At 34.5% G+C, this 26,749-nt stretch overlaps 1 long non-coding RNA gene across 4 annotated transcripts in view; it reads right to left on the bottom strand.

The window, feature by feature from the left end:
- Positions 1–26,749, bottom strand: part of LOC141577436 (uncharacterized) — a 686,006-nt gene that overhangs the window by 52,643 nt on the left and 606,614 nt on the right. The gene's annotated exons all lie outside the window — the stretch shown is intronic.

Genomic DNA, 26,749 nt, shown 5'->3' with positions numbered 1-26,749 from the left:
ATTAGAATGCAAAGCCTTTCGTGTTGTAATTTTTTAACAACTTTTCTTCATACATCAGTGTGGAAAAGGAGTAGATTTAATAAAAAAAAGTGTCAGAGAAAAGGGTAATGAGGTAACTTGTTTTAGGCCACAGGAAGAACATAGTTTTAGCTTGCTGAGATATATTTAGTTGTTGAGATATATTTAATCATCCTAGTAGGTGCAGTATATTAAACATTTGGTCTTTGAATTTCAGCCTTGTACAGTGACATGAAAATTGTCAATATCCTTGAATTCCTATTACATTAAGAGTGATACAAATACTGAGAGAAACAGTATACATATGATCATTTTACAAATGAAAAAATTTACAGAAGTTAAAAATTTAGGTCTGCAGGTGAGCCCAGAATTCCAAGTCAGATCATCTGATTTTAATGACTAATCTTTAACCAAAACATCCAACAGTAGCCCTCCATATTTTCTATTTTTTTCTCCAGTGAGATACTGTTGAATAGAAAACAAAGAACAAAAAAAAAAAAAAAAAGAGCACACAACAGGTTACCAAGTACCCTGATTCAGTCTCAAGGATACTAGGTAGGATTAATGAGGGAAAATGTGTTATTTTGTAAATAAAGTACCTAAAGTAGAAAGAAGTTAAGGAACATGAGTAGAACTACACATCTTTGAAATAGCGTATTTTTCAAAAACAGAGTCATCAACTTTCCAGGACTGGGACTCAGTCATTGGATTTCACTTACCCTAGAAATTTACAACAGAGATGGATTTAGAGACAGTTGGAGAAAAAGAAATGAAATGTGAAATGTACCTGAGGCACAACAACCTACCACTAGAACAGGAGACATGGTGAACCTCCACCTCCGGATTAAACGCCAGTCCTCCCTGGCAAGGAAAAGGTAAATAGCGAAGCCACTGGTGTGTCTCTAGAACTACCTCGCCGTCCAGTCCTCTTTTCTCCAGTTGTCTTTTCTGTGGTAGTGTCATGAGTAAGACGGATTTTGACAAAATATTTCCTCTGCTTAAGAAAAAAGCTGGGCTTTGATAACCAATTTATACCCTTTAATATTGTAATTGATAAGATAAAATGAACATGTGTTCTTTCCAAAATTCATGGTCTAGCAAAAGTTACATGGGTCCTTAGAATTAATTTGGACCATTTTTGAACAAATCCCTATTAAGGTCACTTCATCAGTTCACCTGTATATAAATTCAAGTGTGATTATAATTATGTTGTACATAGTTTAAGTTGTTCATTCTCATAAAAATATAGAGATCCCCTGTCAGTGTTAGGGTATTTGTTTTCTTTTTCTTTTTTCAAAGGAGGTACTGGGGATTGAACCCAGGACCTTATGCGTGTACTTTGCCATGGAGCTATATTCCTCAACAAGGATGTTTGCTTTTGAAGAATAATAACAATATATATACTGGGATATCCCTGCTTAATTCTAATTTTTTCTGCTAAGAGGATACACAGATGTGACACTAACCTAAATGTTTCTCCAGTGAATTTCATATTCTGAAACAAACATAAATGTTAACTGATATTAGAAATAAACCTTTAAGAGCAAAAAAAGGGAAGCAAATGACCAAAATACCAGATTTTAACAAATGATTTTTCTTCTCCATCCACCTCCTCCACTTTCATCCCCCTTCCCTAATTCTGTCCATCAATACAGCATAACAGTCTATCAATATAAACTTTGATTCTGTCATGCTGTTAATATTATATTTACTAAGATATTACCAAATGCCAGGAAAATGCGTAAAGTGCTCTAGGATTTTAAAAAGAAAAAAAATCTTAAGATATTTCTATCTTCAAGATGCATGCAAAAAGCCGTTAGCTGCTAGAAGTCATATATACTTAGAAACATATCATTATAAAATATTCAAACATATGGAAGAAGATTTTACCCAGGGCCTCCGAAATATATTTGTGTTAAACAGCTCTTCCATAATGATCACAAAGAAACAATGTAAACTATGCATATTTTAAGTCAGTTGATAAATCCAAATTAATTTCAAAGATTTCAAAGAAATGACATCAACAATGGAATGTTTCAGATGAACTAATAGTGAGAGAAACTGCATTGTAACTGTTTCAAGAACTTGGTGTGATGAATAAAGACGGAGCCCTCTGGGATAAATTTCATAGTCAGATGCATAATTTTGAATAAAACATTTCCAAGGGCTGCCAGAGGCCACCTGTAGCTTCAAAAATGAATTATCACCTTTGCCCTTAATATATCTACACACAACAGTAAAGTGTGAAAAGAAGTCAGATAACCTAGTGTAGTATTTTAAATTTCAAGTAACTCTTTACCTGGAATCATTTCTCTGGAGGAAAATGAGACGATTATATGAAAGCACATTAGGATTGCCCATTTTCACAAAGCATCTTCTACTCACATAGCCAAAGGTGTGAAACCTAATCAGAATGTTGGCTATTCTTTAGGCATGTTGTTTTTTTAGAAAGTGAGGTGTTAGTGATTTTATTATTCAAGAGAAATATTCAAAGTCTTAAGGTCACCTTCACACATGTATTTTAAGTGATACTTGAGATTTGTATTTTAAGTAGAAAAAGGTCTCAAACATACAGAATAGGTGCTAATTGGGGAAATCTGGATTTTCACTCTGGATCTGCCTTTAACTAGTTGTGCATGTTTATGTAAGCACCTTAACTATCCTTAAGATACCTCTTTGATCATATTTTTAAAATGCTTTCATGGGCAGAGTACTGCCTACGGTGAAGTTTTACACTGAGATACTTTTGTTCTTTGTCTCTGTGTGAATTGCCTTCTCTGGTTATCACCGGGAATGTCAGCTTTACTGTAAGACAATCACATTTACTGTAACAGACACACAGAAGTGCGGCGTGGCTCTAACGTAGCCACAAAACATTAAAGTCAAAAAGCCAGTTTCCAGAGAACTGAGCACCCTGTAGGGAAAGATGCCAAAGAGGCAAATTGTACATTTTTATTATGAGCCAGAATGTGAATAAACATTTCATTATACCTTAGCTGCTTCATTTACTCCACAATAGTTTAATAGATACTACTGAGAATAAAACAGTGCTTGAGTAAGCATGACATTTTCTGTCCCAGAATACATAGCTGGACAATCTGGAAGACATAGGAATAAAATTAATATCTGCCATAAATCAAATATGTCTTTTATAACTGTTAGAGAAAAAAGCCCAGGAAAAAAGCTATTATTCACACATTACTAGATTAAACAAGATTCCAAACTAATATTTTAACTTTGAAAACACAGTATTTAAGGCAATTAAGTTGAAAGTTTTTATTCTAAATTGTATACAAAGGAAGAAATATAAATGATAGTATCTTTAGATTTAAAACAGTATTAAGCATATAAATAGAGCAAGCAGAGACGTAGCTAGAAATTGCTACCAGTTGCTACGTACTTTTCTTATACTGTATCATTTAATCACTACAGGAATCAAACAAGATTATACTGTATAGCACAGAGAAATAAATACAAGATCTCATGGTAGCTCACAGAGAAAACAAATGTGACCATGAATATATGTATACTCATGTATAACTGAAAAATTGTGCTCTACATTGGAATTTGACACAACATTTTAAAATGATTATAAATCAATAAACAATGTTAAAAAAAAGAAGAGCACACACACAAAATAAAGTACTGAAAAAGCAATTAATACATATGTATACATACATCATATACATACACATGTGTATATGCATACATATATATGGTATATAGCTATGAAATATATATACACTTCTGTTTAAAATATAATGAAAAAGATGCACATCACACCTTTAGCAGTTGTATCAGGGAGGTAATATTGTTGGAACTAGAGGAAACTACTTATTTTTCTTTATCTACCATTTTTTTTGTGTGTGGGAAGAGGTAATTAGGTCTATTTATTTATGTATTTTTAGAGGAGGTATCAGGGACTGAACCCAGGAACCTCATGCATGCTAAGCGTGCGCTCTACCACTTGAGCTATACCCTCCCCCTTTCTTTAGAAATTCTCAGTTAAACTATAATAGAACTTGCATGCTTTTTGGGTAAATAAGCCTTATCTTTTAATACAATTAAGTATCAATGCCATTTTGTTAGTACCTGCTATTTAGAAAGTATTATTCTAATTTCTTTATGAACTAGATATTTTAAACAAAAAGAAATGAAAAATGAAAACACAGCTACTTTTAGTCAGATTCTGGGGGAAAAAATAACAATATTCTCTTTAAAACTTACACAAATTCTTTAAAAGTCCAGGACATCCACAGATGCTAAAAATGAAAAATGAGATGCATTTGAAGTGGTATGAAAATCCAGGGCTGTGTCTTCCCTGGAGACACCTTCAATACGAATGACCTTCTCAGGGGTGTTTGGAAGGTAGATGCTGCCTCAGGAAATATTTTCTGTGGTGTCCTTCTGTGTATGAATTATTTCATTAAAAAATACTACAAAATTTATAGACTCATGTGAGGCACAGTGAGATATGAATGAAGACTTAGGAAAGTATGTAGGAAAGGGGTAATTATGCATTTGTTTTATTTTCCAGTCAGTACACATGAAGCTTCTTTGTCCTGTGCTCAAATGAAAGTTCACTTAAAATCAGCATGTCAGCACTGGTCTGGAGAGCCAGCCTTGTGTGCAATATGGCACAATCTTGCAAAAGAAGTACAACTCTGGCCAAGAGGCCATCCATTTACCACGCTGCAATCCTAAATCCAGGGCCTGGCCATTAAAATACAAAAAGAAAGAAATATAAATGATTGAGAGAGGAGGAGCATGGAGAATAAATTGTGAAGCTGTCCTGTGGCTGCAAATGGAGAGGACAGAACAAGCGGGAGAGAATGTTCAAAAATAAATGCCTGAGTGTACGATGGAAATGACTGAAAACATGAAACCTCCTATCCAGAAGAAACAATCCCCAAAGAGAATAAATTAGAAAAGAGAAAATATCAATAAATTTATATCACAGGGAAATTGTTTTTAAAAAAAGGGAAGCTGTTACATGTAGTCAGATAGATGAGAAAAACAAAAACAGAAAAAAAAAAAAACTATTACAGAGGAAAGTGAGAAACTAGTGGCCAAAATCTAAACTGATTAAACAATATTTAATATGGATTTTAGATACTGTCATCAATAAGAATGGGTCATTTGGGTGGTAAGGAAAAAGACAGAACGGGAATATCAGGAAAATACTATAAAACAATACGGAGGCAGACTAAAATTCAAATATCCTCAGTTCTAAGAACTTTTGAATAAATTACCGATTTTGAAACTTCTTAAACTAGTAAAAGAAACCATTAAAAATTTAACACACACCAAATAACTGTCAATGCCATAGAGGAAGAAAACAATAAGATTTTTTTTTATTCCAAAGAACTAGAAGAGGGAGAAAAAAGAAATTTTCTGGTGGAAATAAGCTATTTAAAATGTTTTAAGGTGTCTCTCTAATATAAAAAATAATTTTATCATACGACAGGTATTCAAAGTGAAGCATCTCTCCTTAAGTCACCGTTCCTTACTAATGTTACTAGATCTGAGGAACAGATTGTAAAACAAGTTGATGTTTGTCTAAGATCCAGCCTCCTTTCCTCACATTGTGCCCTGCTAAAAGCCTCTAATTTTCTAGCACATTTTATTATAAAAACAGGTGGCTAAGGGAAAAAAGCCACTGAGTGGTGGGTCTTCCACAAAAGCTTTATCCAGCATGTTTACAGAGTTGATAAGTCTGTACATTTGGGCTTTATGAAATACTCTCTTTCCCTCTTTGGAAACTAGATATCATGGCAGCTAAACCATCTTGTGGACGGGATCCTCACGCTCAGGATGACAGAAGTGAAGTGTGGGAGGAGTCATGCTCAGTGGCATTTCCACGGAGTCTCATACCAACCAGCATTAGACTTTATATTTTGCGAAAGGAAAACAAATCTCTACCTTGTTTAAGGCACTTTCACGTTGTGCCCTGTTAATATTGGGAAATGCAGTCTTAACAGATACACACATATGCTAGTTTTTCTTTTATTTTCAAGTTTTTATAAACTTTTCATTTAAGTTTTTATTGTTTGAAATCAAATAACTCTGTGCATCAGATGGATTTTAATAATATATCCTGTAATTATTCCAGTGCATTAAAATATCAACTTTTACTATATCAACCAAATATCAACATTTAATTTAAAAAAATAATAAGGCAAGGTTCCGGCAGAGAACTTTTAACACTATATACATGGGCTCATTTGTGACATCTAGTAATTATGTTTGTTAAATCCATAGCCACTGATAGGTGTTTTTCTGAGTATGTTTTTATTTCATTTTCACTCAGTGCTATATTTCACATATTTACCTGAGCAGTTAATGTTTCCTATATTGTGAAACGAGTAATGATTATCACAATCTGAATTACCACAATAAGCGTGCTTGTTTGCTACAAATTAACGCTCACAGATCTTAGGTTTACAAATGCATTGTTTGAAGCATTTTCTCCTATCTTTTTTTTTCTTTCTTTGCTTCTGTTTTATTGATGTCAAATATGGTTGTTTACTGATACATGTAAGGGACTTACAACCTTACTTCTCATACTGAACTAGTAAAGCTGTGTATAGAAATGATGAATTTTAGACTATCTTTTTGTGCAATATAGCCCTGTTTGTGTGTGTACCAGCCAGTTTTTGTGTAATATACCAAGGCAGGATTTTCCTTTGAAACTTTTTAAATGACACATATTAAAGCCAGCACTACTAGCCTGAAAAAGAAATGCGTACTTCCAGTTTAAGCTGAACCAGAATGTCAACCACTCATAAACATTCTGTCAGGATACGACCACAGAAACCTAAAAAGACAGAGAAAAAAAGTACCCTGAAACAGTCACATAACTAAAAATCATGCACATCCTGACAGTGTACTAAAACAACATCCATTTACCATAAATTTGATGAGAAAAATAATCCTTGTTCCTAGCTATGCTGATCCTCATGAAACAGCCCAATATTCCAAGCAACATCCCCCAGGAATGTGCCTTTAAATGACTCCTTCCCATTCTTCCTATGCTATCCACCACCCACTATCAATTGTACAATCCACCACCATCAATTGGTCCCTTCTTCCTTTGGAAAAAATAATCAATAATACATAATGCACTTGAGTTTATAAAAACATATCATCATCTTTAATGACCAGGGCCCCAACCATTGTCTTGGCTGGCCTCTGTGTTCTGTAGCTTCCATTGCTTCTGCCTACTCTACTTCCTTCTTATTTCTTTGCCCTCATTATTTTGGGGGGAAGAGGCATCTTCCTAGGGCTTTTCTTAGCAGATAACCTGTCCTATGGTTATTCTTAAGTCATAGAATATACTGTAAATCCATACATTTTAGGGTTCGTTTGGAAATTTAATAAATGTACACACACACAAAAAGCATATAACAGGTGGTTACTAGGTGTTCAGTTTTCTTGGTGGCTGACACCAAAACCAAATAAGAGTTTTCTTCTCATTTCAAAAACAGTAAACAAACTAGTGGTTACCAGCGAGGAGAGGAAAGGGGGAAGGGGCAATATAGGGGTAGAGGATTAACAGGTACAAACTATTAGGTATAAAATAAGCTACAAGGATATGTTGCACAACATGGGAAATACAGCCAATATTTTACAATAACTATAAATGGAGTATAATCTTTAAAAATTGTGAATCACACCCACAAGTTCATATAATATTGTACAATAATTGTACTTCAACAAAAACAACTTTTTAACAATAAATTTATTTAAAATTTAAGGAGGCATTTTCTCTCAGGGGTGTCAGTGTAGCATGTGGACTTGCACAAACTTGAAAGTAAGTGCTTCCTTAAATTTTGCACCCTAGGTCCTGGTCCTGTCTTTTTTAATCAACCCTTATCTGTTGTTATTATTTTCCTCATTATTTTGTGTGGTTTAAAAATAAGCATTTCCTTAGCCTATCTTTCTCACCTACAAAATACAGACGTATAGATCAGGACTAACACTGGACTTCAGAACACTGTTGTCTGGGTTCAAAGTTTCACTGTACTACTGAGCTGCAGTTCTAACATGGGAAGATTACTTACAATAATTATGCCTTGGGTTCCTCATTTGGATAAATTTTGTACTCAAAACATAGATGGTTTTTCCCACAGCCCAGCTCTTCAATTTCACTTACCATCAAATCTCCACTTGATAACAACACTTTCTCAAGGGTGTGTGAATAATGTTTCTTTCTCACTCAATCTCCTTTTTAGCTCAAGTGATTCACTTCATAAGAAGTAGTGGGGAAAAATTAAATCCCCTTTCAGACACACAAAAGTAACAATACATATAAGTGAAATGAATGGAGGGAACCCTGGATTTACATAGGTCAACTTCTAATTCTATGATTGATATCTGCATTTTTCCAATCAGTATGAAGCACCCTAAAACAAAAAATATGTCCCTCAATCTCAAGTAATAGGTAAATTATATTTTCCTTAAACTGTAAATGTATTTTGAAGGACTGAGATTTTTTTTGCTGGTTTCTTTAACAATGATTCAAATCAGTAACTGAGGGATGTCTTTATCTGGTACAATTGTTTTATAGGAAAAAAATAGCTGCATATTTTTCTATGTAATATCACATTTATGAAAAACTCCAAGTATATAACTAATTAAATATTTGATTATTCCATAATATTCTAAGTAAGTCTTTAACCAAGAAAAATAAAATAAAATTTTTAGAAAAATTTAACCAGGATAGTCATATTCTGGAATAAAAATAATTTCCTTATGATTCAATACAAAAATTATGATTTCTGTATCAGTCTCTTCCAGACTTATTTGTCATTCTTTTAGTCTCCAACTTCTAGTCCAGTTGGCTAGGACTTCTAGTCTTCAAGAACAAAAATCATTTCTCATGTCTATAGTCTTACAAAGCTAAAAACCAAATAATCAAGGATAGATTAGGAGTTTGGGATTAACAGATACACATTACTGTATACAAAACAGAAAACAAGAATCTACTGTAGAGCACAGGGAACTATACTCAATTTCTTGAATAACATATAATGGAAAATAATCTGAAATATATACATATGTATGTATATGTATAACTGAATTGATTTGCTGTACACCTGAAACTAACATTGTACATCAACTGCACTTCAGTAAAAAATAAAATTTAAAAAAATACAAGTAAAAATGTGGATTGTACACCAAAGTACAGAAATCTTGTCAGACTTCGGTCTATGTAGCCAGAAATCCATTATTTACTTCTGTACATATTGTCTACTTACAAATTCGTGCATATAATTTTTAAGTTTCCCATTACTTTTACAAAACAAAATTGCACATATAATAAAATCATGCTTTACTGAAAAATGTGTATACTCTGTTACAGTGGTTTACACATAGCAGATGTTAAAGAAACATTAAATATGAAAAATTATTTGGGCAGAAAGCCAGTCTGATCTAATAAATAATTAAATTCTGACAAATTCAGGTTTTTTTTTTTTTTTCATTTTCAGTTAATGTTTATCAGACATAATATAAACAAATTTGTGCTTGGTAGCTGTCCATAGGGTGATGCTATAATTACTAGATGAGAAAAAGCTCAATTTAACACATCAATTATTAGCAAATAAATTGGGTTTCTTTTAATTTTATTTGGTTGTTTGAAAACAGTTTATCCTCTGAATAAGTTTTAAATAATCTCTTTATAATCCTGTTTGCATTACTAATTTCCAGAACTAAATCTTAAATAAACATCAATTTGCCCATATTCCAATTAAGGGATGTTTAATCAATTGTACCATTTTCCACCAACCAGGAAGCCGGGAATATGCCTTTGTCATTTGTGTAACAGCCCGCAATACCCCAAGGCCCTGTCACCGGTAAGAGGAACAGGCAGCTGCTGTTTTGTGGCTAGTTTGCATAGCATGTACTTATTGCTTGAGAAACTACTTATGAAGTACTGAGTTGCCTTATAAGTCTCCCCAGTTTTAAGATGTTAATGACTTAACAGAAGGGGGTACGGCATGCAAAGCATGCCAGTCCATCTAAGAAAGGCAATGCGCCGAGAGAAGTGTAACACACACACTCTAGAAGTACCTGAAAGACTAAAAAGTCAAGACTTCAGTTATTAAGTTTCTAAAGCAGGAAGCGTTTTTTTTTTTTTTTTTTTTTTTTTTTTTTTTTTTTTAACAGCGGAGCAATAACTTATCACATTCAAGTGCTCAAATCATTTCTCCTACAGATACAAGTAGGGAAGCCAAGGTGACTCATTTAGAAAGCTAACGGAAGATCTTTACGCACATTCTATGAAAAAGGTAGTGGCCAATCCTGAACTTCTGAATGAGAATGAAAAGAGCCTGTGACTGACTGATTCAAGTATCATTCCTCTCATTTTTCAAAATGCACTGAAATAAACAACAAAGCCTCAAATCTGAATTTAAGATTTCCAAGAAATCAGCTATGCTTCTTGTTTCCTGACTTCCTGAATATGCTTTCCTTGCTTTTTCCACAAGTAATTAAAAAAAAAAAAAGATGCAGTCTACAAAGTTCAGAAGAGAGTAATTGTGACTCAAAAAGAAAATACTCAACTGAGAAGTGGTTAAACTTTTAAAGGCAATACAGAAATTCCCAAATAGGAAATAACATCTCTGAGTCCTTCTTCAAATACAAATGAGACAGAGAGACAGAGAGAGAAACCCTTTAGAGCAAAACCCAATCTATTGATCAACTAGAATACATAAATTTACATAAATAGAGAAGCTATAACTATGTGATATGTAAGTCCACATCTAGAGTTAATATTAACAACTCAGAGGAAAAGTGTTTTAACAATCTATACCAGGAAAATATGTAAATTTTATTAAAATAAAAAAAGTTATGTAGATAAACAAGTTTATTCTAGTACAGGAAACTATATTCAATATCTTGCAGGAACCAATCTTGAAAAAGAATATGAAAACAGATATATTTCTGCATATGTATGACTGAAACATTATGCTGTACACCAGAAATTGACACATTGTAAACCGACGACACTTCAATTAAAAAAAGAGTTATCAACATTCAGTCATGAGGAGAGGATAGATGGGAATCAATGTGAGAGGATTAGTTGTTTATCATTCACAACAGGGGATAAAATAGAACTTTCTAAATTTGAAACTTAGTGTTTAAAAATGACTGCAACACATAAATGTGTTCTATGATCTTTTCAATTTGCCTTGAAGGAATATTCAAGTAAATAATATCTATTAAGATGAATAAATACTTATTCGAAACTTAGCAATTAATTTGGCTTCAATTGGGCTGCTTTTTCTTATAAATTTAAGCAAAACTAAATTTGATGGTTTTGTATTAAACACGGTTTTTATAGTATAAAATTTTCATTTGAATGTCTGCCTATCGGTTTAGTTCTTTCAGTGTGTTTCATTTGTGTAGATGTGAAGTGTCTGAAAGTATATTCACCTGAGTTAATAATGGTTACTTCTCAATGGAGGAATTTCAAGTAATAGTTTACTATTACTTTACATGTTCTGCATTGTTTGAATTCCTGAAATTAAACATATGTAATATTTAGAGAACCACAGAATCATTATTCTTCAAATAAAATATATACTCTGATAGCAGATCTATGTATAAGAAAGTCTGAGAATATTTTTTACTGAATCTTTGAAATACACCTAAGTCTGAGATATTCCACTTTTCTTATCTTTTTTTTAATGTGCTTTTGGGAAGATTTTCACACCTTCACAAACATGAGCTGTTTCAATCAGTGAGGAACAAACAGCTTACACTGAAAGATATATGATTGCACATAAATTACTTACTTTTTGCTTATCAACTAATCCTTTAAAATGAACATTGATAGATTTTTTCCCTCTCTCTCTTTTTCTTTACCACAAAAAAGAGGGAGACAGGAAGAAGGAAAAGAAATTAAGAGAGTAAAAAAGAATGAAAGAAAGAATGGGGGAGGAAAGGAAAGAAAAGTAGGAAGGCTGAGAAGAAAGGGGAAAAAAGAGGAGCCTCATTAGTACCCAAACCAGCCTGATAGTAATTTTAAATAGTAACTCATTTTTCTGTATCTTATTTAATATTTCATTAAAGATTTTCCACTGAATGAGCTTTCATGCCTCCTAACACACACATACACACTGAATGCAATGAGATGAATTAACTCATAATTATATGTGAATTTCTATGTAACTGACTTTATTTAACTTAAGCAGAATAATATGCATCAAATTAAAAATATAGTACCTTGACCTGAACTTCTAATACTTCTGAGAAATTTCTGAACATACTTCATCAGCTGTGACATAAGCATATTCTGCCATTCTGTTTCCTAAGTCACTGCATTTTTTTTACCCACTTTCCTTTTATTTTTAAAATATCATTTTTCTTAATAATCTATTGAAGACAATCTAAGAAACATAAAAACAGTTTAGCCAGTAATGTTTTATGTTATATTGATCTATTCCATCCATTTTTCTCATGTGTTACAATCTCTGCATTTGAGATGCAATTTATAGTCAATGGATTCACAGCATTTTGCCATAATATCGTATGAGTGGTAATTTATTTTCTTTAGTGTTTCCAGAACAGAACATAATGGTACATGGTAGAAATAATGGCCTCCTTGTTTTGATGAAATATATTATTTGAATAGTTCAAATATATATTGCATTTTAATTGGCAATCGGTTGTTGGGGATGTTTGTAATACACATTTTGGCTTTAGGGTTAGTTTCTCTGCTCGGTTTTTGAAACTGGAATTGCCATTTTGTTACTAATTTGCACATTGCCTCTGTATAATAAAGGAAAATCCATTATGCTGCAGGCTTTTCCAGTTTTTTTTCTACATGCCTTTTGAATGGTTGTCATGTTTTGACATAAAGTATGTGTTCCTCCATTGTTCGGTGGCATGCTCCAACTCTACACGATGGAATGTAAATTCTGTTTGTTTGGTGTCTTTTTCCTTCAGATTTCTGGTCTCTTTTAAATGTGTTATTATTTATCTTGGTCTGCTAGTGAGGACTCAGCTCTAGTGTACAGATCAAAGCATTTCCTCTCACTTTGATCTCTTGTTGAGGAAGCAGGCATGTCGCATGTCCTAAAGTGAGGGGCTAGACAAAGCCTCGCTCTTCCTTCATCCATTCTGTGGTTTGGGGTCTCAGGGGTAATACATGTTGATTCCCTAACTCAATCATTCAGCCATTTCACAGCTACAGAGAACAGAGACACCTCTAAGGGAATGCTGTTATCCACCCTTCATAGAGGTCACACAGACCTGGGATCAAGCACTTCCTTGAAACCTACACTTAATCTTAATTTTGAACATGTCAGTGTTGATTTCCAGATGCTAGCCCAGCCCACAGGATGAAGATTTCCACACCCCGCTAGAACTTTAGTGGCACCTAACAGTTTACCTTGATTCCACTCCTTCAGTTCAGCAACTATTTACCCTGGAGAAACAGATAATCCAGAGCTGACAATGCAACAGGTAAGAGTCAAATCTGTCACATTTTTTTCCTGAGAAATTTCTGCATCCAGTGTGTCTGCAATTATTTTTAATGATTCATTTATCATTACACAAGAGAGCATACTGACCTCAATAAACGTTTACCTGATATTCATGTGAATTTCTTCCAATTTTTGAATGGTTCAGTTCACCTGCTATTTATTTTTTAAAGATGTTGGAAGTAGAACTTTTTCATATAAATATATTTTATGATTTTCCTGTTTTCCCAAACATTTTCTTAATTATCCAGTACCATATTTTAAAAACAGTCATTAACCTCACTGAGTTATAATTGCATAATTTGTTAAATTGCTTTTGGGAAACTTTATGATATCTGCAGTGAAACTTCTCCTTCATTTTATTTTCTGTATGTTCTTAACTGTCTTTATTCCATTTCTTTTGTGACTATCTGTGAAATTACTTTTTAAAACAAAAAATTTCTCAGAGTAACATTTTATACTAAGCACATGAAAGAAAATAATTCGGGGGAAATTTTAAATTTCTCTTTTTCTATCCAGATAGGTTGTGTGTTTTCTTTCAATGCACTTTCATGACTTACTTTATTAAGCTATTACTAATATTTATTTTTCATTTTATTTCTAAAGACTATGACTAAATTGTGAATATATAGATATAAACATATATAAAATAAAAAATATATATATAAAACTTAGCACAACTTGGCTAAAAGAATGCCTCTCATCTCCCTGAAAAAAACTCTCCTTATACATTTAATGAAGGGAATATACAGAAAGACTAATGAAATGCTCATTTTTATTTTTTAAATTATGTTTATAGAATAATTTACTAATTCAAATCATTTAAGGATGGTTTTGTCTCAGAGGATAAAACATATTCTTACATGGAAATAAATTCAATTTGATTCATCCTTTCTTAAAGTCGTATATAAATTTTATAGCTTTACTGCAGTTCAGAAAAATGAAGACAATGAAGAAAAAGTGTTGATTTATAGGAGGTATCATTATGCATTGAATGCACATGTTTAAATTATACTGTGTTGCTTGTAATATGCATATACATTCTATATTCATAGGTAATCATAAATCATGAGATGGTCATAATATGGGCATTCCATAAGGAAATACATATAGACCTCTAATATCATTTTAATAATGTTTATGAATAAAATTCATATTAAATATAAAGTTAATAAAAATTTAATATCACTTTAATGTGTCACATAAGTGCATGATAATTCCTTTAACCAAGTCTAGATTGCTTCAATCACTTTACAAGGAAAGAACTTTGAGTGAAACAAAATTTTCTATTATGGCAATAAGTAAACTTGAATAAAATTTCCACAGTGCCTATACCTAAAGCAATACTAGTCTAAATGAAATGTAGATGATCATTTCCACAGTACACAGAAAACTGTATGAAGAACATGCTGTGCTGAGACCAGGCTGGGTCCTCTCTCTCACACATTATCTATCTCCTCTCCTGATTATTTGAGTTCTTTGCGTACCTCATGCTGCTTTTGACTTACCTTCCAACGAAGATTGGTTTGTCCATTTGTTTGTGTTCATTCACTGACCTCAACCTCATCTCCTATTTTTTTTTCCTTTTTTGCTTTGAGTTACAGTACATCTGTGAGTTTACAGGAAAGTTTTCTTTTTATCCTGAAAGGGTAGAGCTATATGTTGTGTCTAAGTGTCTGTGTAATTTGGATATTTATAGAACAAGAAAGATGCACAATAAAAATGAGAGAAGAACAAAAAGAACCTTTTAAACATTTACCTTAAAAGCAGCAGCATCTTTCTGTCAAGCAATTGCTATCCTGGACCTTCCATCTACAATGTAACTTTGTAACTTCTGTAAATTCTCAGAATATTATTTCTTGGGTACAGAGTCCAAGATGGTGGCTTAGGAAGTATCTGAACTCACTTCCTCTCATGGTCACACCAGATACAAAGCTACATATGGATCATTCCCCTCTGAAAAATATCTAAAAACTAGATGAACTGCTCTCCACAACAAAGAATAAAAGGACCACATCAAGATGGGAAGGAGAGGCAGAGACCCACCTTTGGTGCAGTGACACACATTAGGGAGGGATCTCACCAAAAAGGTGCTTCCCTGGAGGAGTGAGAGGTTGGTGCCTCACTTCAGGCACCCCAACCCCTGGGACCTGCACCAAAGAGAAGAGTCCTCAAAACATCTGGCTTAGAAAACCAGTGGGGCTGCTATTCCAGGGTCCGCAAGTGCAATAGGAAACAGAGATCCCCCTCTTAAAGGTTGCATGTAGTCTCAGTCGTCCTGAGATACAGCAAAAAAAAAAAAAAAGCAGTTTGAAAAGTGCCTAATCTATGTGTGAAGGTGATTCATTTACTCATCTAAAGGCCTCAACTGGACGGGCAGGGGACAGTTGAAATGACCCCTGGGGACAGAGGCACTATATTCTCCAAATAGCTTGTTACCACCAGTAGGCAAATTCTGAGGCTTCACCTTCCTGTCACCTAGCCAGGACAGGTGTGGGTGAGCAGTTGTAGCACAATCCTGCTGTCTAGCCAAAGCTCAACAGCTTGGGTGGCTACAACACTCTGCTACCTCCTGGCTGGGTCTGAAGGGTGTGAGCGGTGGAGGCATTCTCCGCTCCCAGACTGAATCTGGTGCACACGCATAGACAAGGCGCTGTCCTGCTGCAGTGCTGAAACCAGAGCGTGCCCGCTCCCCGAACTCTCCAGCTGCCTTGCTAAAGCCACTGGGCATGCACAATTCACACAGGGAGCAATCCTCAATTGCCTGGCCCTGTTGGCCAGGGAGGAGCTGGCATTCCTGACTTCAGGGAACTCTAACAATCAGAAAGACAGCTCTTTCCAGGCCACAATCTGAGCATCGTCATTGCACAGACAGCTGACTGAAACACAGCACCAGTCTTCTTTGAAAAAGAACTATGTACTTAGCCTACAGCTTCAACCTGAGAGGCTGGTTTCAAGTTTCCCACACATGTAAAGGCCAAGAAGGCACTCCCAGGGAACATAAGAAGGGAGACACCATCCTTATGTACTCCAATGGCCTCCCTACAGCTCGATGAGACTTCTAGGAAAGGAGCTTATACACTCATCTGGAGCACCAAAATTCACACAACCGTCACCCAGGCAAAGCTTCAGATCTCATGACTCAAGGCCAGCAGGGATTACAATCATAGGCCCACAGTACCCTATATGTCCGTATACTTCAAAAGCTGCAGCCTGATGGTTTGGCAGCCAATCAGCCTGAAACAAGGTGCTAAATGAAATCTCCCCCATAGGAACACTGACAGGTCTGGCACACCCTCAACAGTGGGGGCAGATCAAGAAGAAATCAGGCAGTTAAGACAATCACAAAGGTTTGAGAGGCCACCAAATGTTTCAGCAAGTTTGAACAAGAAGGATCCTCATCTCTACAAGTCCACTGCTTCGAGACAAAGGAGGTGGCTTCTTTGCCTGACACACAGAAACAAACACAGAGAGCCAAGCAAAATGAAGAAAAAAAATGTGTTTCAAACAAAAGAGCAAGGCAAAACCTAAAAAAGGATCTTAGTGATAAGAAGATAAGTGATCTCCCTAATAAAGATTCAATGCAATGGTAATAAAGTTGCTCATTAAACTCAGGAGAAGAATGGATAAACACAGTGAGAATTTCAACAAAGAGACAGAAAACCTAAGAAAGTACCAAACAAAAGTCACAGAGCTGAATAATACAATAAATGAAAATTACACTGAAGAGTTTTAACAGAAGACTGGATGAAGTAGAATGTATCAGTGAGCTGGAAAAATAAGGCAATGAAACTCATCTAGACAGAGCAGCAAAAAGGAAAAAAAAGATTTTTTTTTTAATGAAGATAATTTAAGGAAACTCTGGGACCATATCAAGTGGAATAACATTCACATTATAGGGGTCACAGAAGAAGAAGAGATAGAAAAAGTGGCAGGAATCTTATTTGAAAAAATAATGGCAGAAAACTTCCCTAACCTAGAGAAGGAAATAGACATCCAGGTCCTGGAAGCCCATGGTTCCAAACAAGATAAACCCAAAGAGATCCACACCAACACACATTATAATTAAAATGTCAAAAGTTAAAGAATCTTAAAAGCAGCCAGAGAACAATGAATTGTTACATACAAGGGAGCCCCATAAGGCTCTCAGCCGAAATTTTGCAGGTCAGAAAGGAATGGCATGACATGTTTAAGGTTCTGAAAGGGAAAAGTCTTCCAATCAAAAACACTGTACTCAGGAAGGTTATCATTCAGAGTTAAAGGAAAGATAAAGAGTTTTCCAGACAAGTAAAAGCTAAGGAGTTCATCACAACTAAACTGGCCTTATAAGAAATATTAAAGGGACTTCTTTAAGTAGAAAAGAAATGGCACTAATTAATAACAAGAAAACACTGGAGAGCAAAAATCTCACTGGAAAAGGTAAATACATAGTAAATGTAGTCATAAAGCTACTAAGAAGGTTAAAATAAAATAGTAAAGTTTACTGAAAATATAATTAGTTAAGGTTTACATAAAATCAAAAAGATGTAAAAAGTATCACCAAAAAATAAACTGTGGAGGCAGAAGTAAAATGTAAAGTTTTGAAATGTGTTCAAATTTAAGTTGTAATCAGCTTAAAATAGATCATTACATAGAAAGGAACCACATAGGTTCACATGTGTGAACCACACAATAACCAGAAAACAAAAACTCATAGTGAATACAGAAAATAAAATGAAAAAGTACCTAAACATAATGCTAGCTGAAGTCATCAAACCACAAGGAAAGAGATAGGAGGGAAAGGAAAGGAACTACAAAAACAGCGAGAAAACAATTAGCAAAACAGCAATAAGCACACAGCTATCAATAACTACCTTAAATGTGAATGGATTGCATTCAATCAAAAGATACAGAACAGCTGAATGTATTAAAAAACAAGACACATCTATACACTGCCTACAAGATAGTCACTTCAGAAGTAAAGACAAACACAGACTGAAAGTAAAGGGGTTAATTTAGCAAAAAAATATGTAACATTTATCAACATACATGCACCCAACATAGCAGCATCAAAATCTATGAAGCAAATATTAACAGATCTACAGAGAGAAACCGACAACATTACAATACTAATAAGGAACTTTAGCACCTCACTTGTATCAATAGATAAACCATCCAGACATAAAACAAACACCAGCACTAGACAACACAGGGGCTAGGAGGGTCAACGTGTTTGCGTAGTCTAAAATCTACATATAACTTTACAGTCAGCCCTCCATATCGGCAGTTCTGCATCCATGGAATCAACCACTGCAGATCAGATAGTACTGTATTTGTATTTATTGGAAAAAAAAATCCTTGCGTAAGTTGACCCACACAGTTTAAACTTGTGTTATTCAATGAAAAACTGTGTACAGAACATTCAACCCAAAAGCAGCAGAATATACCTCCTTCTTAAGTAAACATGGAACATTTTCCAGGATAGATCATGCTAGGCCAGAAAATAAGTCTCAATAAATTCAAGAAGACTGAAATAAAATCAAGCATCTTTTCTGAACACAATGGTATTAAACTAGAAATCGATTATGAGAAGAAAGCTGGAAAAGCTACCAACACATAGAGATTAAACAACATGTTATTGACAAGGACTGGGTCACAGAAGAAAGCAAAGAAGAAATCAAAACATATCTACTGACAAATCAAAGCAGAAATACACCAAAAATCTATGCTATACAGCAAAAGGAGTTCTAAGAGAAAAGGTTCTTAGCAGTACACGTCTACCTTAAAAAATTCGAGAAATTTCAAATGAACAATCTAACTTCACACCTAAAGGAACTAGAAAAAAAAAAAAGAACTGAAGTCCAAAGTTAGTAGAAGGAAGGAAATAATAAAGATGAGACAAAATAAATGGAGACTAAAAATGCAATAGAAAAGGTCAATAAAACTAAAGGTTGGTTCTTTAAAAAGATCAACAAGATTGACAAGCCTTTAGCTAGACTCACCAAGAAAAAAGAGAAAACTCAAATATTTTCAGAAATGGAAGAGAAGCTACAACTGATACCATAGAAATACAAAGGATCGTAAGAGATTACCATGAACAACAATATGGCAACAAATAGAATAACCTGGAGGAAATGAATAAATTCCTCAAAATCCATAATCTTCCAAGACTGAATCTTGAAGAAATAGAAAATCTGAATAGGTAAATTAGTAATAAGGAAATCAAATCAGTAATCAGAAAACTTCCAACAAACAAAAATCCAAGAACAGACACCCTCACTGGTGAATTCTACCCAACTGTCAGAGAAGATTCAATACCTGTCTTCTCAAACTTAAAAACAAAAACAGAAACAAAAAAAAAGCTGAAGTGAGAGAGCTTTCAAATCCATTTTATGAGACCAACAATACCCTGATACAAAAACCAGACAAGGACACCACACACATGCGGACACCACACACACACACACACACATTATAGACTGATATCCCTGATGAACATAGATGTAAAAATTCTCAACAAAATATTAGCAAACCAAATTCAATGATACATTGAAAGGATCATGCTCCATGATCAAGTGAAATGTGTTCCAGGGATGCAAAAATGGGTCAATAACCACAAATCAATCAATGTCAATAAAATGCAAGATAAAAATCTAACTATCATTTCAATAGATGCAGATAAAGTTTTGACAAAATTATCACCCATCTATGATAAAAATTCTCAAAAAAATGGGTATGGAGGGGGTGTACCTCAACACAATAAAGGCATATATATATATATATATATATATATATATATAGCAAATTCACAGCTAACAAGTATCATACTGAACACTGAAAGGCTGAAAACTTTTATTCTAAGATCAGGAACAAGACAAAGATGCACACTCTCCCCACTTTTACTCAACATAGTATTGGAATTCCTAGCCACAGCAAACAAACGGTAAAAAGAAAAAAAGTCATATAAATTGGAAAGAAGTGAAACTGTTACTATTTGCAGATGACATGAAACTATAAATACAAAATCCTAAAGAATCCCCCCCAAAACTGTTGGAACTAATAAATAATTTCAGTAAAGTCACAGGATACAAAATTAATATACAAAAAGTCTGTTGCATTTCTATACACTAATAATGAGCTATCAGAAAGACAAATGAGGAAAACAATTCCATTTTCAATTACACCAAAAGAATAAAATACCTAGGAATAAATTTAACCAAGGAGGTGAAGGACCTGCACACTGAAATCTATAAAACACTGATACAAGAAATTGAAGAAGACACAAAGAAATGGGTTCCAACTTCATGCTCATAGACTGGAAGAATTAATATTGTTAAAATGTTCATATCTCCCAGAATAATCTACAGATTCAATGCAATCTCTATCAAAATACCAATGGCATTTTTCATAGAACCAGAACAAGTAACTCTAAAATTGGTATGGAACCACATACACACACAAAGGATTGCCAAAACAACTTGAGAAAGAAGAACAAATCTGAAGGTATCACAGTCCTGATTTTAAACTGTACTATGAAGCAATAATAATGAAAACAGTATGGTATTGGTATAAAAGTACATACAGACACATAAATCAATGGAACAGAATAAACAGCCCAGAAATTAACCCACATATCTATGGAAAATTAATTTATGACAAAGGAGGTATGAATAGACAATGGAAAAAGGACAGTTTATTTAATAAATGGTGTTGGAAAAACTGAACAGCAACATCCAAATGAATGAAACTGCACCACAATCTTAAACTATACACAATAATTAATTCAAAATGGGTTAAAGACTTGAATGTAAGACCTGAAACACAGGCAGTAAACTCTGTCTCATCAGGCTTACTGATTTTTTTTGGGGGGGGGTCTAACCCCAAAGGCAAAAGAAATAAAAGCAAAAATAAACAAACAGGACCATGTCAAACTAAACAGCTTCTGCACAGTGGAGTAAACAATCAACAAAATGAAAAGGCAACCTACGGAATGGGAGAAGATATTCGCAAATCATGTATCTGAGATAGGAGGATAATTCAAAGTATATAAAGAACTCATATGGCTCAAAAACAAAACAAAACTAATCCTGTTGAAAAATAGGCAGAGCATCTGAACAGACATTTTTCAAAGAAGACATACAGATGGCCAACAGGCACATGAAAAAATGCTCAGTTTCACTAACATCACTAATCATCTGGGAAATGCAGATCAGAACAACAATTAGTTATCATCTCAAACTTGTCAGAATGGTTACTATTAAAAAGACAAGAAATAACCAGTGTTGGAAAGATGTGGAGAAAAGGGAACCTTTGTGCCCAGCTGGTAGTTATTTACATTGACTTGGCCTCTATGGCTAACAGTATGGAGGTTTCTCAAAAAATTAAAAATAGAGGACCATATGATTCAGCAATTCTACTACTGGGTACAAAGCCAAAGAAAATGAAAACAGCAGTTTGAAAAGATAAAGGCATTACGTTCATTGCAGCATTACTTACAATAGCCGAGATATGGAAGTAACCCAGGTGACCATCAACAATAGGTAAATGAATTAAGAAGATGTGAAATACACATACGCATGTGCACACACACACACAAGGGAATATTACTCAGCCATAATGAAAGAAATGACATCTTGCCACAAGGAACAATATGGATGGACCTTGAGGGTATTATACTGAATGAATTAAGTCAGACAAGAAAGACAAATACTACATGTCACTTATACATGGAATCCAAAAAAAACAAATGAACAAACAAAACAGAGCAAAACCCAGACTCCTAGATACAGAGAGTAGACTGGTGGTTGCAAGAGAAGAGGGGGATTGGTGGGGCTGGGGGGTGTGGGGAGGGTGTTGCAACATGGGTTAAGGCAATTAAGAAGTACAAACTTCCGGTTATAAAATAAATGAGTCATGGGGATGCAATACACAGCATGGGGAACATAGTCAGTAATATTGTGAATAACACTGGAAGGTAACAGACGGTACCTAGACATTGTGGTAACAATTTTGTGATGTATACAGTGGTGAATCGCTATGCTGTGCACCTATAACACTAATGTAACTAAGTGTATGTCAGTTATAATTCAGTTAAAAAGAAAAAAGAGTATTTCCTCCTCTCCTAACTCTCCCAACTTTCCTTGTCTGTAAACCCTTCAAATACTCTATCTGAAACTAATCTAAATCAAAGCAGCTTCTCCTTCACCACATCTGCACATCTAGACTCTAAAAAGGAATGCCCAACTGCTTGACCTGTTGGGAAGGCGGCCATACACATTTTGTCCTCATCACAAAGCCCTCCCTGAACAAAAAGCTCAGGCAGACAACAGTATGGGAAGTGCTAGAAATCCCACAGGACATTTTAGATTCAAGACGTCCTCAAAATGCCCTAAGCCTGCGTTCATGCACCTGCTCATGCCACTGCAAAGACAAGGCCAAGAAATCTTCGGTGCCACTCACCAGTCTGATTTGTTCTTTCATGCATCACTTGGCTTTTATGTCACCTCAATGTTGGCCATGTGTTCCCTCTTACCATTTGTCTGTTTCTCTTCTCCATGACACTGATCTCCCAGCCCTCTCTCTTTTATGTACTTCTTTTCCATAAGCCTGCTTTCCCTTTGCTAGTAGAGAATATTTTCTTTCATCTAGGAAAGTGCTGCCATTAGTCAGTACCACAGCTCCTTTCCTGGCAGGGCTTGTACTCCTCAGGAGAGCAGAGTGGTTAAGAGCACACAGTGCAGGGAGCCAGGTATTCTGGGATAAATAGTCCAGCCTGCCACTAAATGTAGGGTTTTTTTTTTTATTGACATATAGTCAGTTTATAATGCTGTGTCAGTTTTTGGTGTACAGCATAATGTTCCAGTCATACATATATATATATATACACATATTCATTTTCATACTTTTTTTCATTATAGATTACTCCAAGATATTAAATATAGTTCCCTGTGCTATACAGTAGAAACAACTTATTTATCTATCTTATATATAGTAGTTAGTATCTGTAATTCTCAAACTCTGAATTTATCCCTTCCCACCCCTTCTTATGTGGCAAATTACTTAAACTTTATGTGTCTCAACTTCATATTTAAAAAGGAGGTGATGACAGTATCTACTTCACAGTATTGTTGTGACCATTAAATAAATTATTTATGTGAACATTTGGAACAGTCCCTGGGATATGACAATGTCAACTGTTCAGGTCACCTGCCTTTTTTTTTTGAACGGTCACACTGGGGATTGAACCCAGGACCTCATGCATGCTAAGCATGCCCTCTACCACTGAGCTATACCCAACCCCAGTGCCAACTGTTATCATTACGGCCACTAAGAAGGAACGCACACCTGGAAACAAACCACCTCTTTCTAGGATCCCCTGTGTCTATGAAACAAAACAAACACACAAACAAACAACAGAGAAATACTCAGTTTTACAACACCCCTGCACATAGCCCAATGTCAGGAACTGAATAGGAAAAAGCAAAGTGGTCACAAATTAAAAGCACCTGTTGAAGGCTGCCATAGGAAGCAAATGAAAGTTCTAAATTCCCAGATATGCCATCAATTACATGAGTAAGTGCCTTCAAACACTAATTCTGCTACTTGTCCAGGTACTTGATGCATAGTTTTTGAGTTGTGATATAATTTGTACTGTCCCCAAATCATATCAGCAAATTTATTGTCCTTCTTCTTTAGTGAAAGAAAACCTTTGAAAGCTATGTGCGTCACCTATGGTGGAATGAGAGCTCTTCCATACACAAATATGTTCCTTTTATTTGTCTTGTTAGCGGTCATTTTTTTTATTCTCACAAGTTAAGATTCTATCATGCTAATGTGTCATGGGCAAATAAAAAAATGAATGTTTCTTGCAGCCTAAAACAGAAAAATAACACTTTTTTTTTTCCTGAATCTGGCTGTTTACTGGCAGAGAGAATTACAACAAAACACTTTGGCAAAATTTTATCAATCCGTGTTGCTAGGGTATGTCACACTGGAGAACAGCAGCACGCAGGGAAAAAAACCCCATGAATTAAATACTTTCTTTTTTTTTCTCTTGCTAGGCTTCAGTGGAGGACATTTTGCCAAATCCTTTAACTGTGCCCTGAAATTAACACACCAATCCAAACTCCAGTTCCCGCAAATAACTTTTCCACGTTGGTATGAACTGTGCTGCACTGCCCTTGACCTTTCTTATTATTGGAGGCATTTAAGCTCACATCCTTTGCGTGACTGGGCAGCTGCGTCTGAAGCAGAGCAGCAGCAGACTGATGACGTTTTGCAACATAGTAATTGTTTTTAAATTTTAATTAGGAAGAGCTACAGCGATGGGGCAGATACTGAGAACCTTTGCTCTACAGACATATTTTCATAGCTACGTGTCGCTAGTCAAGCACACGCGTTTGGATATTCATCCAGGACACACGGGCACAATCAGTACCCTACATCCTCCAGTCTGTGCCACGTGTGCTCATCTACTGGTTCAGTGAAAAAACTGTTCCCAGACTTGAGGTTAATGAAGGAAGTGAAAAGATTGACATTCATCTGATTAAAGCAAATATTCCAAAAATACACAGTTTGTTTTATATGTATACATACATAGTTACAGATTTCATACGTGAAAACATGCAGGAGAAGATATGAATCTTCGAAATCAAGTATACAGATACACAGGAAGACGTATATGTGTATGCAGACAGGTAGGTCTGAAATACTGGATAAAAATCACAGTATTGTTTGATGTTACACTCACCAGTGAATATGTTGCAATAGAGATGATACATTATCTAGTTTGTTTGTAAATGAATAATAGTTTTAGAAAACTAAGATGACTTAAGAACCAGCTGGGCCCACATAACTATCTCTGTTAAACAATTCGATGTATTCTCTTTGGAGACATTTTTTGTGAATAAAAAGTTCATTTATAAAATTTCTTTAAGTGAATAATTGGGATTAGTTGGAAATCATTTCCATGAATTCTCCTATTAAATATGAAGGGATCATTTCACCAGCCCAGAGCTCCCAGTTAATTCTGAATAAGTAGAAAAACATGTATTTATAACTGAAAAAAGTATCATCAAGTTTTGCTTAGTACAGTTAGGAAATGTATTTAATAACAATGAGGATAAAAATGGTAATATTTTAGTGCTTAGTAACTGTCAATCACTACTCTTAGTGCTTTAAATGTATTAACACTTGTAATTCTCCCAACAATCCTGTAAAATAATTACACCTCCCATTTCACAGTTGAAGAAACTAAGGCACACAGAGAGCTTAAGTAATTTGGCCAAGACTCAACAGCTAGTAATCAGTAGAATGGAGTTTGGACCCAGTCTGGCTCCCAGCTCTCCATCAATTTGCCTTGCTGCTCCTTGTGTGGTACAAGAAAAATCAAGAGTATTTATCCACTGACTGCTGATTTTCAGCTGAGTCGTGTATTCCAGAAATACTTATATGAATTCTAGTCTCCATTATTTATAAAATGGGTGTGTTATTATTAATTTCAGAAGGATAAGACAGAGTTTTAATGTGATGATCTACATGAAAACCTTTTTGTAAAACATTTCTTATACTATAATTATTTTTAATAACAAGAAAAGAAGCAAAGGGCATCTCACAGTCTCTTTTAAGACAGAGCATACACACACTGTTCACAGGAAACTTGCTACTTCAACAGGTTACCTTATTTTCTTACTTGAAATTTTTTAGCCTTCCCCTATAACACTTAGTATCATTTTTCCAAAAAAACAAAACAAAACAAAACCTGGCCACATAATCTCTGTGTACCTACTATTTATCTGAACATCAGCATTTTGTAGAAAATACAATTTTTTAATTATGTAATTAACAACACTGTAAATAAACCTTAATCCACATTTTTATGGGGTCTTCAAAATGCATTTTGAGATGAGCAATTACTACAGCAAATGACACAAAATTGTGACTCTTGATATGTATCACAAAACTGCCTCCAAAAAAAGAATTCTTAAATTTTTAACAGGTTATGAATGTTCTTATCACCATAAGGATGTATTTCAAATATTTTTTTTTACTAATTTTGAAGCCAAAAAAATATTCTTTCAGTGTTTTAATTCACATTTCCTTCATTCCTACTGAGCGTGTACATATTTTCCTGTGTTCTTAGCCATTTTCATTTTATTTTCTGTGAAAGTCTATTTGTATCCTTTTATTTGTAATGCCAAACTGATTTGAAAGTATTTTTTATGCTAAAGATAACAACCATTTGTTTAATGTGTTATATTGTT

This window comes from Camelus bactrianus, chromosome 4 (assembly GCF_048773025.1).
Source record: "Camelus bactrianus isolate YW-2024 breed Bactrian camel chromosome 4, ASM4877302v1, whole genome shotgun sequence".
Taxonomy (NCBI): domain Eukaryota; kingdom Metazoa; phylum Chordata; class Mammalia; order Artiodactyla; family Camelidae; genus Camelus; species Camelus bactrianus.
This window is presented reverse-complemented; position numbering and strand designations above follow the sequence as displayed.